This window comes from Nicotiana attenuata, unplaced genomic scaffold (genome assembly GCF_001879085.1).
Source record: "Nicotiana attenuata strain UT unplaced genomic scaffold, NIATTr2, whole genome shotgun sequence".
NCBI lineage: Eukaryota > Viridiplantae > Streptophyta > Magnoliopsida > Solanales > Solanaceae > Nicotiana > Nicotiana attenuata.
Genome location: NW_017670840.1, coordinates 370671 through 385529, shown reverse-complemented (window position 1 = coordinate 385529; position 14859 = coordinate 370671).

Below are 14859 nucleotides of genomic sequence, written 5' to 3'. Positions count from 1 at the left end.
AATCAAGGCAGCTCGGGGTGCATTTACCTCCGTTGTGTTTTTGGACGGAATGAGACGGGTGTTAACCACATACAACCAGCTTTTCGCCTCAGGGGATAAAACTGAGGAGTGAAACTTCTCGCCGTATTGCATCCATTCCACCTCTTTTCCGGGTGCGCAAATTGCATCGAAGAATCTCTCCCACTTCGCGCCAGTTGGGTGTCGTCCATACTCATAGAAGTCATCATGCTCAGGCACGGGAGGGGGCAAATGGTATGCCATCTGTATCGCCTCAACAGATGCATTTACCGCCTTGCGGTGCACTGTGACCACACTATTGTCATGCTCAGGCAGATTAGCATAAAACTCATGCACAACCATTGCATTGGCCTCCCCTGGCTCGTTTATGATGGTCTGCAACCCCCGCCTTAACAACTCCGTGTACATGTGAGGGCATTTATGCTGGAGTGAATTCATATCAATCCCCCTTTCTGGAATCGGCTGTTTAGTGGCCTTCTCCGTAAAGCGGCCTTGAGCTGCTGCTGAGACAAATTTACTACTGTCAAAGGGGCGTGCAGGGGCTGCCCCTTGTGCCCTATGTGTTCCATCTTGGCTTCTAGTGGATGGACCAGTGGCTTGGCGTTTTCGGGATGGTGCCATGACACCTGAAAATTGGGACACATTAGCACAGCTCAAATAAAATTGTGACGCACTGTGGTTACTCAGACTTCACCTGCGTGAGTGGTCATAGCTACATAGTAATGGTCATTAAGGCCTTTCCACAAACACCTTGTGGGCATTAGGCCTTCACAATCCCTTTTGGATTATTCTAGAGCATGAATCCACCCCAAAATCTCAACAAAATCACAAATCAGGTGGAATTCCACCTCACACTTATCACTCATCAACACAACAACATATTTCACCAAATTCTCTATACAAAATCCAAGTACAACTACTACAATTAAGGTATTTGAATACAAACAAAATTTGAAAAAAAATAAAAATGGAAAAAGGGAAGAAAAAGAGAAGAAAAAGAAACTAGAGTTCATACCTGTAGTTGGAGATGGTGGTGAGTAGAGAAAGAATGTAGGGAAGAAGATGGTGAGCCTGGGATGGAGGAAGTTGTGAGAATGGGGAAAAGGGAATAGTGAGGGTTGGGAGATGGGGGAGTAGTGAGAGGTGGGAGGGAGAAGAAAGTGAAACGTGGGGAGGGTGTGTAATTGGGGGAATTTAAGTTGGGCTAAAGAGTTAAAAGGTAAAATAAAAAAATTAAAAAAAAAACTTAAAACGACCCCAATCCAGTGATTTCTGGGGCGGGACAAGCGCGAACACTAGCGCGATCGCGCTAGCTTCGCGCTAGTCCAGGCAGAATGTTCCGCTTTTAGCACGAAAACTAGCGCGAACTTCGCGCTACTTCGCGCTAGATTATGCAGATTAGGCAGAATGTTGCCCAGCTAGCGCGAATATAGCGCGAAGTTCGCGCTACTGGGCAACACTTTTTAGCATTTTTTCACCTGTAGTCACCCTAGTCGATGGTCTTTTCGCCTGCCCTTTGTCACCTGCATTGGTTAGCACGCTACAAAATGCACAAATAACACTATAACTATTGTTGGGTTGCCTCCCAACCAGCGCCTTAGTTATTGTCGGGGCACGATAGTTACAACAATTCAATGGGTTGCCTCCCATCCAGCGCCTGATTTAACGTTGCGGCACGACTCAACACATTGTCAAGTATCAGTCAAGTCCAAGGAGGTCTTGTGACGTGTAATGTCACCACCCCAATAATGTTTTATCCTCTGACCATTTACCAAGAAAGTACCTATTGAACTCATATCCCGCAACTCCACAGCTCCATGAGGCTTCACACTTACCACAACAAAAGGGCCTGACCAACGAGATTTAAGCTTTCCGGGAAAAATCTTCAACCTCGAATTGAACAAAAGCACTTCTTGCCCTGGCTCAAACTCTCGATATTGGATGTGCTTGTCATGCCACCTCTTAGTCTTCTCTGTATACAATTTGGCATTTTTATATGCGTGCAATCGAAATTCATCAAGCTCGTTGAGTTGCAGCAACCTCTTCTCACCAACTAAGTCCCCATCCATATTCAGCTTTTTAATTGCCCAATAGGCCTTGTGTTCAAGTTCGACGGGCAAGTGACATGCCTTCCCATAAACTAATTTATACGGAGAAGCACCTATGGGGGTTTTGTATGCAGTTTGATATGCCCACAATGCGTCGTCTAACTTCCCGGCCTAGTCTTTTCTATTTCCACTCACTGTTTTCTCAAGAATTTGCTTTACCTCTCTGTTGGACACTTCCACTTGACCACTCGTTTGGGGGTGATAGGCAGTGGAAACCTTTTGCTTGACTCCGTACTTTGCAAGAACATTATTCAGCAATTTGTTGCAGAAGTGCGTTCCTCCATCACTGATCAACACTCTTGGAGTTCCAAGGCGTGTGAAGATGTGCTTCTTGACAAAGCTTACCACAACCTTTGCATCATTAGTGGGAAGAGCAATGGCCTCCACCCACTTGGAAACATAGTCGACTGCCACCAAGATGTACCTATGGCCATTAGAGTGTGGAAACGGTCCCATGAAGTCAATCCCCCAAACATCAAAAAGCTCCACTGCCAGAATGTTTTGCAGCGGCATCTCGTGCTTCTTTGTGATCGTTCCAGTTCTCTGGCACCCGTCACACATTTTAACAAAGGCATGTGCACCCTCAAACAATTTTGGCCAATAGAAACCTGATTGTAGAACTTTCTGGGCGGTCCTATCACCACCATGATGACCTTCGTATGGTGAGGCGTGACAGTCATGAAGTATGGCATTCATCTCCTCCTCAAGAACACATCTCCGCACCAACTGATCTGCACATAGCCTGTATAAGAATGGCTCATCCCATATGTAGAGTCTCACATCATGCAGGAACCTTCTTCTACTATCGGGTGTCAATTCTGGTGGTGTAACCCCACTTGCAATAAAATTCACATAATCTGCATACCATGGGGTTGTACTTCGGTGATCGCGAATAATTGCTCATCAGGGAAGGTTTCTTTGATTACACCCCCTTCAGCTACATGTTTCCGATTTTCTAATCTGGACAAGTGATCAGCCACTTGATTTTCTGTTCCTTTGCGATCTCGGATCTCTAAGTTAAACTCTTGCAACAGGAGGACCCACCGAATTAGTCTCGGCTTGACGTCTTTCTTCTCAAACAGGTATCTGATAGCTGAATGATCTATGTAGACGATGGCTTTGGTCCCCACTAGATATGACCTGAACTTATCAAACGCCCACACCACTGCAAGCAACTCTTTTTCAGTAACTGTGTAATTCATCTGGGCTGGATTCAGAGTTTTGCTCGCATAATAGATGGAGTGAAAGATTTTGTTTCTCCTTTGCCCCAACACAGCTCCAATAGCTATGTCACTCGCATCACACATCAATTCAATGGGGTGATCCCAATCCGGAGCAATGATAATTGGTGCAGTCACTAGCTTTCCCTTCAGCTCCTCAAATGCTTTCAGACAGGCATCATCGAACTTGAAGGGGACATCTTTCTCGAGCAACCTGCACAAGGGAGAGGAAATTTTCAAAAAATATTTAATGAAACGACGATAAAAACCTGCATGGCCCAAGAAACTGCGAATGCCTTTGACAGACGTCGGTGGGGGCAATTTTTCAATCGCTTCCACCTTTGCCTTGTCCACCTGCAAACCATTTTTAGACACCTTGTGCCCCAAAACTATACCTTCACGTACCATAAAATGGCACTTTTTCCAGTTTAGTACTAAGTTAGTTTCTTCACACCTAGCAAGCACTTTATCAAGATTCATCAAGTAGTTATCAAAAGAACATCCTGTCACACCTCCTTTTTTACACACCTACCCTGAAGGATAATGTATAAGGGAGTTTTTCCATTTAAAGTGACATTATTCGAAATGGGATTATTTATTTGTTTTTAGAGTCGCCACTTGGGATAGGATTGGCTTTTGGTGTCCCAAGTCACCGGTTTAACTTAAATCCCAAATCGAGGGAAATTGTCGACTTCCCAATTGGAGTCTACGAACCAGAAATTCTGAATAAGGATTTCTGTTGACCCGAGGGAAGGTGTTAGGCACCCCCGAATCCCGTGGTTCTAGCACGGTCGCTTAAATTATTATAAATGGCTAAAAATCTAATTTTTTGCATGTTCCAACCTATAGTGCAATTTTAAGATTATTTATCGCTTTTAGTTAATTTTTAAGCAAGTGAACAGTCGTTTAAAAATGTGTTTTCGGATCACGTCACATAAAATGCACCCGGATCCTCGACACATTTTTATTTAACATTTTGGGATTTGGATTTGGGTCGCATGAAATGCACACCCGTATTTAGGAAGGTAAAATTATTAAAAGCGCGTCTAAAGCGTCTAACGTATTGATAAACTTTGCGGAGGGCCGTGAAATTCGCTAAACGGCACACCCCAATTTCTATGTATTTTTTAATTAAGCATTTAATGAGGGCCCCGCAATTCATGTGTTTTGTTTGGGGAGGCTCATCTCACTTTACTATTTAAAGGCCAACCTAAAGCAAACTATGATTTTCTAATTATTATGTTTGTCTCTAAAAGGGCCAATTAACTCGCATTTATAGATTCGGGCCTTAAGTTCAAGTCCGAATTCAAACAAAAGGGAGGACCCTCTTAGTTTGAACCCGCTACCTAACTCGAAAACCCAAGTTTATATTGCAAATTCATACCCCGGATTCCTAATGTAATTTTTAAAGGGTTTTGACTTGTAATAATTTCTTGGGCCTTAGAGGTTTAGCCCAGCTCTGATGTGTGCAGCTGCGTTCATTATTTAATCACGATCAGTTCTGGGCTTCAGCACAGACCCAACTTGTGTACAAGGGAGCTGAGGCAAAGGCGGAATTACTGGGCCACGATTTTGGGCCAATAGGCCCAAGCCATCAACGAATTGTGCTGAAGGGAAATTACTGGGTAGAGTTCCATTTGGCCCATTAACAATTAATAGAAATATGTGCTATATCAATCCAGTCCTACTAACATTTGAATAAACAGGTAATTAAACATGTTGAATTACAAATTTTGCTCATGTTTCAATACCTATTTAACTGAAACGTGAATTGGCCCTAAACTACATAATCACTCCAATGAAATTCCTATACCATTAACGACATATGTATGAACCTGAAGTAATTCAGAGCTGGACTTGGATTCAATTTCACAATTCCACTAATATTTAATAAATTACAGTTAACCTCACGCTTAATCATTCATCTGTTTTAACATGATCCTGATTGATTATCATTAGCACATGAAACGGACAAAACAGCCTATATAACCTGTGAGATACTATTTACTAACACTCATGTGATCAACCTCAAAGTACCATAATGACTTGTGAAATTAACATCAGCAATAAACAAGCTACAAATTGTAACCTCAATGCAAAACTAACATGGCTCTCACCACCTCACATTAGAAAGTTAATATAGTCCAGTCCAATTACAACATTAACTACTAAAACTGGAATTAAACTAAGCTAACATAATATCACTCCAACAGAGATAGAATTTCCATTTCATTTCTCAGATCGCATGAACATCACCATAGTTTAGAGCTTATACCTGGAATTTGGACAAAGTAAAAAGGAAAATTGAGGTCAGCTTAGGCAGCAACAGTTTACAGCAGCGAAATAAACCAGTTTCAAGACCAAGCCAATATCACAACACCCACAGGAGAGTAACAGAGATCTAACAGCAACAACACAGTCCAAATCTCACTAGTTCGACCTCAAATCTATCCAGAATTGAACTAGAGCTCAAAACTAACTTAAAACAAAGCAGTGTCACAAATTTGTTTTTGGATTTTTACTGGATTTTTATATGTTTTTGGTTTTTTGTCAGGAATTAAGAGTTAAAAGAAGACTTGAGCTATAAGAATGCAGCTCTTTGAACTTCCTTGGATTTTCAAGTTCAAATTTGAAAATTTTGAACTTAAGAAAAGGGATTTTGTGAGGAAATTAAAACTGGAACGTTTTTTTATCTGGGAATTTTCAGAGGGTCTAAACTTGTGAATTAAGGCATTGGACGTGCCTTTTATAGGCAAGGATAAGGGCAGCCCTCAGATTTTCAGTTTTGCATTTTCCATCCTTTCTTAATTTTTATTTTTGCTTAAAAGTCCCTTATTTCCTGACTTCTTTCTCAAGTTATAGCCACTAACTTCCTAAAATTCTGTTTTGACTCCTATCTAGAATGTTCTAGAGATTTCTACTAGTTGCTACCAAGATTCTTTCTATCCAAAAGCCTATACTACCCTTGAACTTTAATCTGAATTACTAACTATGCCGAACTAAACCCCCAGCCCTTGTTAACGATGGTCAAAACTCATCACAGTTAAGCAACAAACGCTGGATCATTCAAAGAAACTCAATTATACTAAAAAAAACCTAAAATTGAACTAAGAGTCTAATTATCCTATTTAAGTATCAGAATCACAACTAATTAGAATTAGACTTGCACGACTGGAACTAAAATTAACAAGTGAAACTGCAAAGAATTAACATAAACAAGAAGAAAGAAATCAAAGCTCAAGCAAGAATCAGTGAACCTGATATATACTACTGAATTGTCCAACTAAACTAATCAATAGGAAGTAAAAATTAAAGCCTATACTAATGGAATCAAACACTGAATTAAACTAAAATCAAAAATCACAAAACAGAATCAATAATAATCAAATAAGGAGAAAAAAAAACCTTACTGATTTTGCCTTCATCTCTCGAAGTTGATTCTCAGTTAATGTTATATGTCTATTTTGCCAAAAATAGACACATAACATTAATTGAAGATCATTTGACTACTTGAAAATTCAAAACAAGTTGAAGTTCTCAAACCCTAGATCTAAAATTCGTGGGATTCTACTTTGATTTGAAGGATTTTGGCTTGATATTTGAGATGAGGAGGTCGAGGGGATCATAGGGTGTGACTTTGGTTGGATTTGGAGGAGTTAGGATTTTGGCCGGAATTTTGATTCAATATTCGAGGAGTCTGACGGGGATTCAAAGGAAACTAAGCCCGGATATGGAAAGGGGAGGTGGAGGAGCATCTGTGGTGTAATTTTGGGGTTCATCGGAGAATCGCCGCCGGCGGAGGCGATTTCCGGCCGGCGGCGGACGACGGAGGGGCGGTGGAGCAGTGGCGGAGACATGGTACGAGGAAGATAGGTTATGTTTTAGGGTTTGTGTATTTTTCGGACAATTTTATGTAAAGGTAAAACTCAATTGTGGCCGTTGGATTAGATAAAATTTATGGCCAGGATTGTGTGACGCCAAACGACGTCGTTTAGTTATAGGGGGAACTGGATCGGGTATTTTGGGATTGGGTTTGGGCCATTTTGGCCGGATCTGGTTGGGATCATTGGGCTCGAATTGGCCCAAGACTTGTGGCCTGTTTTACTCTTCTTTTATTTTGATTCAATTAGTCACTTTCTTTTTTATTAAAATCCTTTTTTTTTCTTTTTTTTTCCTTTTTATTTATTTGTTTTGTTTATTTCATTACAAAATTAAAACTAACAAAACCTAATTTAAACTCCCCAAACTTAGACTAATTAATTTCTAAAAGAATAGACTAAGTCCTAATTTAAAATTATGAAAAGACCATTTTGTTATTTTTTTTCTCATTTTAGTAATATTAATACAAAACTGAATTCTAGATGCAAATGCGCTATTTTTGTACTTTTTTATGAATTATGGAAACTAAGATGCACACAAAAATGCAAACAAGGCAGAAAATCATGCAATTAATTCAAATAATAAAGAAAAATCCAAATTCTAAGGATTTTATAGGAGTAATTTAAGCGTGGCAAAAATCACGTGCTCACAGCTGCCCCTCTTTGCTCGAAGACACGAGGGTTTTCGGGCAAAGATAAATGAGCACCATGAAGGATTTTTGCCTGCTCGGCACTCCATGAGAAGCATTTTGAAAACCATCTGACCGAACCCTGCCTCAAAGGTTGCCTACATATCCTTGGCTATAAAGGAATCAGGTCAGTGTAGTTCTGGAAGGTTTGGTAGCTGGGACTACCAGGAGCTGTGATTTCACTACTGTTGCTGCTGCTACTGCTTGCTGACCTCCTTATTACACCAAAAGGAAAATCAAAGCTAAGCTAGCTATGCCTATCAACTATGAGTTACAAGATTCCTATCTATGATTCTCTTGAAACTTGATCTTGAGTCTTAGCTGATTTTGTTGTGGACTTCGATTCGAATCTTGATGCTCGCAAGTTGTAGGTGTTTACTTCTTCATGCAGCATTGGATCAAAACAGGATCAGCGGAACTTGTGGCTTCAATTAGATTTTGAGCAAGCCGCACCCTTGCTTGCTTCACTTTTGAGTTCATTTCTTTTTGTTCTTTTCTTCTTTTCTTGACTCTGGATTGAGACTCATTCCATTGGTCATCTCGCACCCTGTGTTTTGAGGTCAACCTGCTTAAGATATCAAAAACAAACAAACGAACGGAATTTCTGCCCCAGTTTTCACTAGGAAAATTTCGTGAGTTAGTTGTGACATATATCTAAGCAGTCAAATTAGGATTGTGTAGGGAGACCCTCGGTTTTTGGCCGGGATTTGGAAGAAAAAGCTCCTCGGTTTTTTGGCCGAGAGTTCCTCGATTTTGGCCGGGATTTGGAAAGAAAAGGGCTCCTCGGTTTTTGGCCAGGAGATCTTCGGTTTTTTGGCTGGGATTTGGAAAGAAAAAGCTCCTCGGTTTTTTGGCCGGGAGATCCTCGATTTTTTGGCCGGGATTTGGAAAGAAAAAGCTCCTCGGTTTTTTGGCCGGGAGATCCTCGGTTTTTTGGCCGGGATTTGGAAAGAAAAAGCTCCTCGGTTTTTTGGCCGGGAGATCCTCGGTTTTTTGGCCGGGAGATCCTCGGTTTTTTGGCCGGGATTTGGAAAGAAAAAGCTCCTCGGTTTTTAGGCCGGGAGATCCTCGGTTGTTTGGCCGGAATCTGGAAAGAAAAGGCTCCTCGGGTTTTTGGCCGGGAGATCCTCGGTTTTTGGCCGGGATTTGGAAAGAAAAAGCTCCTCGGTTTTTTGGCCGGGAGATCCTCGGTTTTTTGGCCGGGATTTGGAAAGAAAAAGCTCCTCGGTTTTTTGGCCGGGAGATCCTCGGTTTTTTGGCCGGGCATTTAAGGATTGGGATCCTATGCTACCATGATTTGTTTTTCTTTTGGGATTTTCATTTTTATTTCCTTTCTTCTTTCTTTTTTCTTTTGTTTTCCTCTTTATATGTTTTCCTTTTATTTAGCAAAACACATGAAAGAATTTGGGGAGGGAAAACTTCCTTTTTGGTCGTTTTCCTGCTGCAAAGCTGTTTCAGCGCTTGCGCATTTCATTTCTTTCGGGTTGCACCTGCTTCTTGCACGGTTGCTCTGAACAAAACTTGTTTTCAACAAAGAACAATTTGTTAATTTGAAACGGTGGTTGATTTTGTGGCCTTGATCATCCCAATCGCTTGATCCCGGCCCCCTTTCTGTTGAGAACTTTGCTGCTTGTTAGCCTTGAGGGTGAATCTCTTTTCAAACCGACCGGGTTCAACTCTCGGGATTTCATTATGACTCGCCCGTGTGGGCTCTGGCCTTTTCACTTTATTCTGCCCGTGCCTTTGATTTTCTTTCTTTTCCAATGTCTTTGCTTCGAAAGCATCACCCACTATGGTCAGTCGGGATTGGCCTGACGCACTCGCTGAGGCTGGGTATTTTCTTCGACTCTGACCAGGCGGAGCCCTGTGAAGTCGGTCCTGCCACCTTTTCTTTGTAATAGTTACGGAGTCAGAGTTAAACCGAAAGGGATTCAAAGAAAAAGTATGCAAAAGGCAAGCATATGAGTTTGAAGAGAAGCATCCCTTTCGGGGGAAAAGAAAAACTTATCTGGGTGCATGCTGGCTTCAAATGAACATGCTTCTTGGACTGGACGCCCGACCCACACAAACTTTCCAGCTTCCATTGTTCCGCATTTCAAAACCAGGGAACCTTGCCAGGACTTTTTCAGTGATGAGATGTCTTCTTTTCGGCCGACAGTGTCCTCTGCGGGTTTTCGCCAATCGACCTCTCTCATTTCTCTTCTCATCGTCGCCCGATAGTGCTCTTTGCGAGTTTTCACTAAGCGGACTCTCTCATTTTCAGTTTCTCTACTCACCATCGCCTTATGGTGCCTGAAGGTTTTCACCGATATGACTCTCTCATTTTGTTTCTCTCAATTTGTATTGTATCAGATTCCAACAATGACGTTTGCCACTTCCATGCCTTTGTCAATTGATCGGAAGGACTTGGATAAGGTTTTGGGGTAAAAAGGATTTTGGGCAGAACTACAACTTTGGAACCATTTCGGCGGATTCATGGCCGAACCATTATATCATCTGCCCCAGTTTCATCTTTTGGGGAAATTGGGATTTTTGTTTTGGTGTGACTGAACCTCAGCGAGAGGCTGCCTACGTATCCTTTCGAAATCAAGTCAAACGTAGTTTTGTTTGTTTTTGTTTTTTCTTTTCTTTTCCTTTTTCTTTTCATCATATTTTCTTTTCTTTTGTTTTTTTTTCTTTTTTCTTTTCATATTTTTTTTCCTTTTCTTTTTTTTTCTTTTTTTTTCTTTGTCTTTTTCTTTTTTTTTTTCAATAATACTTTCGGGTTCCAAAGGGGGTAACCAAGGAAAGGTAACTGGCTCAAGGGGTTTACGAAGGATTGATAGTATTTGGGTAGCGAGAAGGAGAGCCTTCGTCATCTCAATTGCACAAAAGCCATCATCGCAGGAGGCATAGACATAATACCTTTTGACTGCATCTGCATTGACTGCTGTTTCAGGGTCATTTCCTTCGATGTCTCCCAGATATAGTGCTCCTCTTGGCAATATCTTTCGGATTATGTATGGACCTTTCCAATTAGGGGCGAACTTCCCTTTTGCTTCCTAGTGATGAGGGAGAATGCGTCTGAGTACCAGCTGTCCCACTTCAAAATTCCTGGGATGCACTTTCTTGTTATAGGCGTGGGCCATTCTTTGTTGGTATAACTGCCCGTGACAAACTGCGGCCATCCATTTTTCATCAATTAATGACAATTGCTCTAGTCGGGTCTTAACCCACTCACTGTCCTCAATCTCCGCTTCAACGATTATCCGGAGTGAAGGAATTTCTACTTCCGCATGTATGACAGCTTCAGTACCGTAAACCAACAAGTACGGTGTCGCTCCAATTGATGTACGCATTGTGGTACGATACCCGAGTAATGCAAAAGGTAACTTTTCATGCCATTGCCTGGAGCTTTGAATCATCTTTCTCAAAATCTTCTTGATGTTCTTATTTGCTGCTTCAACAGCACCGTTGGCTTTTGGCCGATAAGGAGTAGAGTTTCTATGCGTTATCTTGAATTGTTCACATACCTCTCCCATCAGACGACTGTTCAAGTTTGCAGCATTGTCGGTAATGATAGTTGCAGGAATGCCAAAACGACGAATGAGATTGGAGTGCACAAAGTCTACCACAACTTTCTTGGTGACCGACTTGAGAGTAATGGCCTCAACCCATTTTGTGAAATAGTCAATTGCCACCAATATGAATCTACGCCCATTCGAAGCTTTCGGCTCGATCGGCCCAATGACATCCATACCCCAAGCAACAAACGGCCAGGGTGCTGACATCGGATGAAGCTCCATTGGAGGTGCATGAATCAAATCACCGTGCACCTGACATTGATGGCATTTTCGAACAAAGTTGAAGCAGTCCTTTTCCATAGTTATCCAGTAGTACCCCACTCGCAGAATTTTCTTTGCAAACACATAACCATTCATATGAGGTCCGCATACTCCCGCATGTACTTCATGCATAATTCTTCCGGCTTCCTCTGCATCAACACATCTTAGCAGGTTGAGATCCGGGGTCCTTTTATACAAAACATCACTGCTTAAGAAGAAACCGCTCGCATGCCGTCTAATGGTTCTCTTCTGATCTCCAGTGGCTTGCTCGGGGTATTCTTGTGTTTTCAAAAATCTCTTGATATCATGATACAAGGGCCGAATGCTGGGTTCCGCCTCGACCGCATTACAATACCTGTGCTTTTCTTTGATTTGAATCTCCAGAAGGTCAATATGGGCATTGCCTGGGTAAGGCAGCATTGAAGCTCGAGCGGCGAGTGCATCGGCTAGTTCATTGTGACACCGAGGGATATACCTGAACTCTATCGACTTGAAGCGTTTGGTGAGATCTTCCGCATGCTGTCGATAGGGAATGAGCTTAACATCTCGAGTCTCCCACTCCCCCTGGGCTTGTCGGATAATCAAATCAGAGTCCCCCATGATTAATAAATCTTCAACATCTTGGTCAATTGCCATATTCATGCCTATGATGCAGGCTTTGTACTCAGCCGTATTGTTTGTGCAGAAAAATTGGAGCCTTGCAGTAGCTAGGTAGTGCTGACCATTGGGTGATATCAAGATTGCCCCAATGCCTACGCCTCTTGTATTTACTGCTCCGTCAAAGAACATTTTCCAAGCACGAGTGTCCTCAGAGATGGCTTCTACTGAATTTACCTCCTCATCTGGGAAATATGTGCTCAATGGTTGGTATTCCTCGTCAACCAGGTTTTCAGCCAAATGATCCGCCAACGCCTGGGCCTTCATTGCCGTGCGAGTAATGTAGACTATGTCAAATTCAGTGAGCAAGATTTGCCATTTTGCCAGTCTCCCAGTGGGCATCGGTTTCTGGAATATGTACCTCAAAGGATCCAACCTAGTTATTAGATAGGCGGTGTGGGCTTGAAGATAGTGTCTCAACTTTTGAGCGACCCATGTCAGAGCACAACATGTTCTTTCCAACAAAATGTATTTGGCCTCGAAGCTGGTGAACTTCTTGCTCAAATAATAAATTGCCTGCTCTATCCTGCCGGTTATATCATGCTGCCCAAGAACACATCCAAAAGAATTTTCCAACACTATCAGATACAAGAAGAGAGGTCGCCCATGCTCCGGTGGGACCAATACTGGAGGATTTGACAAATATTCCTTGATTTTGTCGAAGGCCTCTTGACATTCGGATGTCCATTTGATTGCCGCATCTTTCTTCAACAGTTTGAATATGGGCTCACAGGTGGTAGTCAGTTGAGCGATGAACCGACTGATATAGTTTAACCTGCCCAATAAGCTCATCACATCCTTCTTAGTTCTTGGAGGAGGTAAATCTCGAATGGCCTTTATCTTTGTGGGATCTAACTCAATACCTCTCCTGCTAACGATGAAACCCAAGAGTTTGCCTGATGGGACTCCGAAGGCACATTTGGCTGGATTCAACTTCAGATCATACTTGCGCAGCCGTAACTTTCTCAAATCTCGTACATGGTCACTCTGAGTTCGGGACTTAATGATTACATCATCCACATACACCTCTATTTCTTGATGCATCATATCGTGGAAAATGGTGGTCATGGCTCTCATGTAGGTTGCCCCAGCATTCTTCAGCCCAAATGGCATGACCCGATAACAGTAGGTACCCCAGGGTGTAGTGAAAGCTATCTTCTCGGCATCTTCTTCATCCATCAACACCTGATGATATCCTGCGTAACAATCCATGAAGGACTGTATTTCATGTTTGACGCAGTTATCAACAAGGATGTGAATGTTATGGAACGGGAAATTGTCTTTGGAACTTGCCCTATTCAAATCTCGGTAGTCCACACACACCCGGGTTTTCCCGTCTTTCTTTGGCACTGGAACCACATTGGCTAGCCATGTAGTATATTGGACCACTCGGATTACCCCCACCTTCAGCTGTTTTGTGATTTCTTCTTTGATCTTATCATTGATATTAGTTTTAAACTTTTTGCTTTTGCTATACTGGAGGACAATTGGGGTAAATTGGCAATTTGTGCACCACTAGATCCATACTCAGTCCTGGCATGTCGTCATACGACCAAGCAAACACATCTTTAAATTCGAACAGGAGTTGTATTATTGCATCTCGAGTTTGCTCATCTGTGTGAATGCTTATTTTGGTTTCCCTTATTTCTTCGGTAGTTCCCAAATTAACTGGTTCAGTGTCATTTAGATTTGGCTTAGGTTTGTTCTCAAATTGTTCCAATTCTCGGTTAATTTCCCTAAAAGCCTCTTCTTCATCATAGTTCGATTCTTGATTCATTATTTCACAATTAGACAGCGTGTTTGAGTCTGGGCATGAAGTCCGCAAGCATGTCATGTTATTTAAAGCCGCATTATTATAACTGAAAAGAAAAGATGAAAAGGGAAAAATAACCAAATTAGAAAGAATAAAAGAAAGATTGACAATGAAATATTGATTTCATTTCTTGGAATTGGAAAGATAACAGGGTCTACATTCAGGAATTTAAAGACAAGAAACTAAAAGAAACATCCGAGTTACACCCTGAAATAACTCGGGATGCAGAAAAGGTGACAGGGCTAGTCTACCGGGACTCCCGCCTGATCGGGAATGGCGTAGCCTTCCAGTTTTGGAGTTTAGCATCTGGTCCCATATAGAGCACCTCAGCGGTGCTAGTCCCTTCCCCTGGCTGAACCATGTTGGTTTCATAAAGCATTTGTTTTATAGCTCCACATATATCTTCGATTTCCTCAGCTGTGAACACCTCATCGTCTTCTTCTTTGCCATACTTGGGCTTGACAAAAGTATCATAGAGATGTGGCAATGGTTGTGGAAGAACCCATCCTTCTTTCATTCTTTCCTCGGCCCATTTCTCATCATCTGGGTTAGGGTGGACGCCTATCCCAAAAAACTTTTCTGCTGTAGGTAGAGTTACCGGCTCGGATATTCCTTTTAAAGCCTTTCCTAACCCTTTTCCTGGTTTGAAACC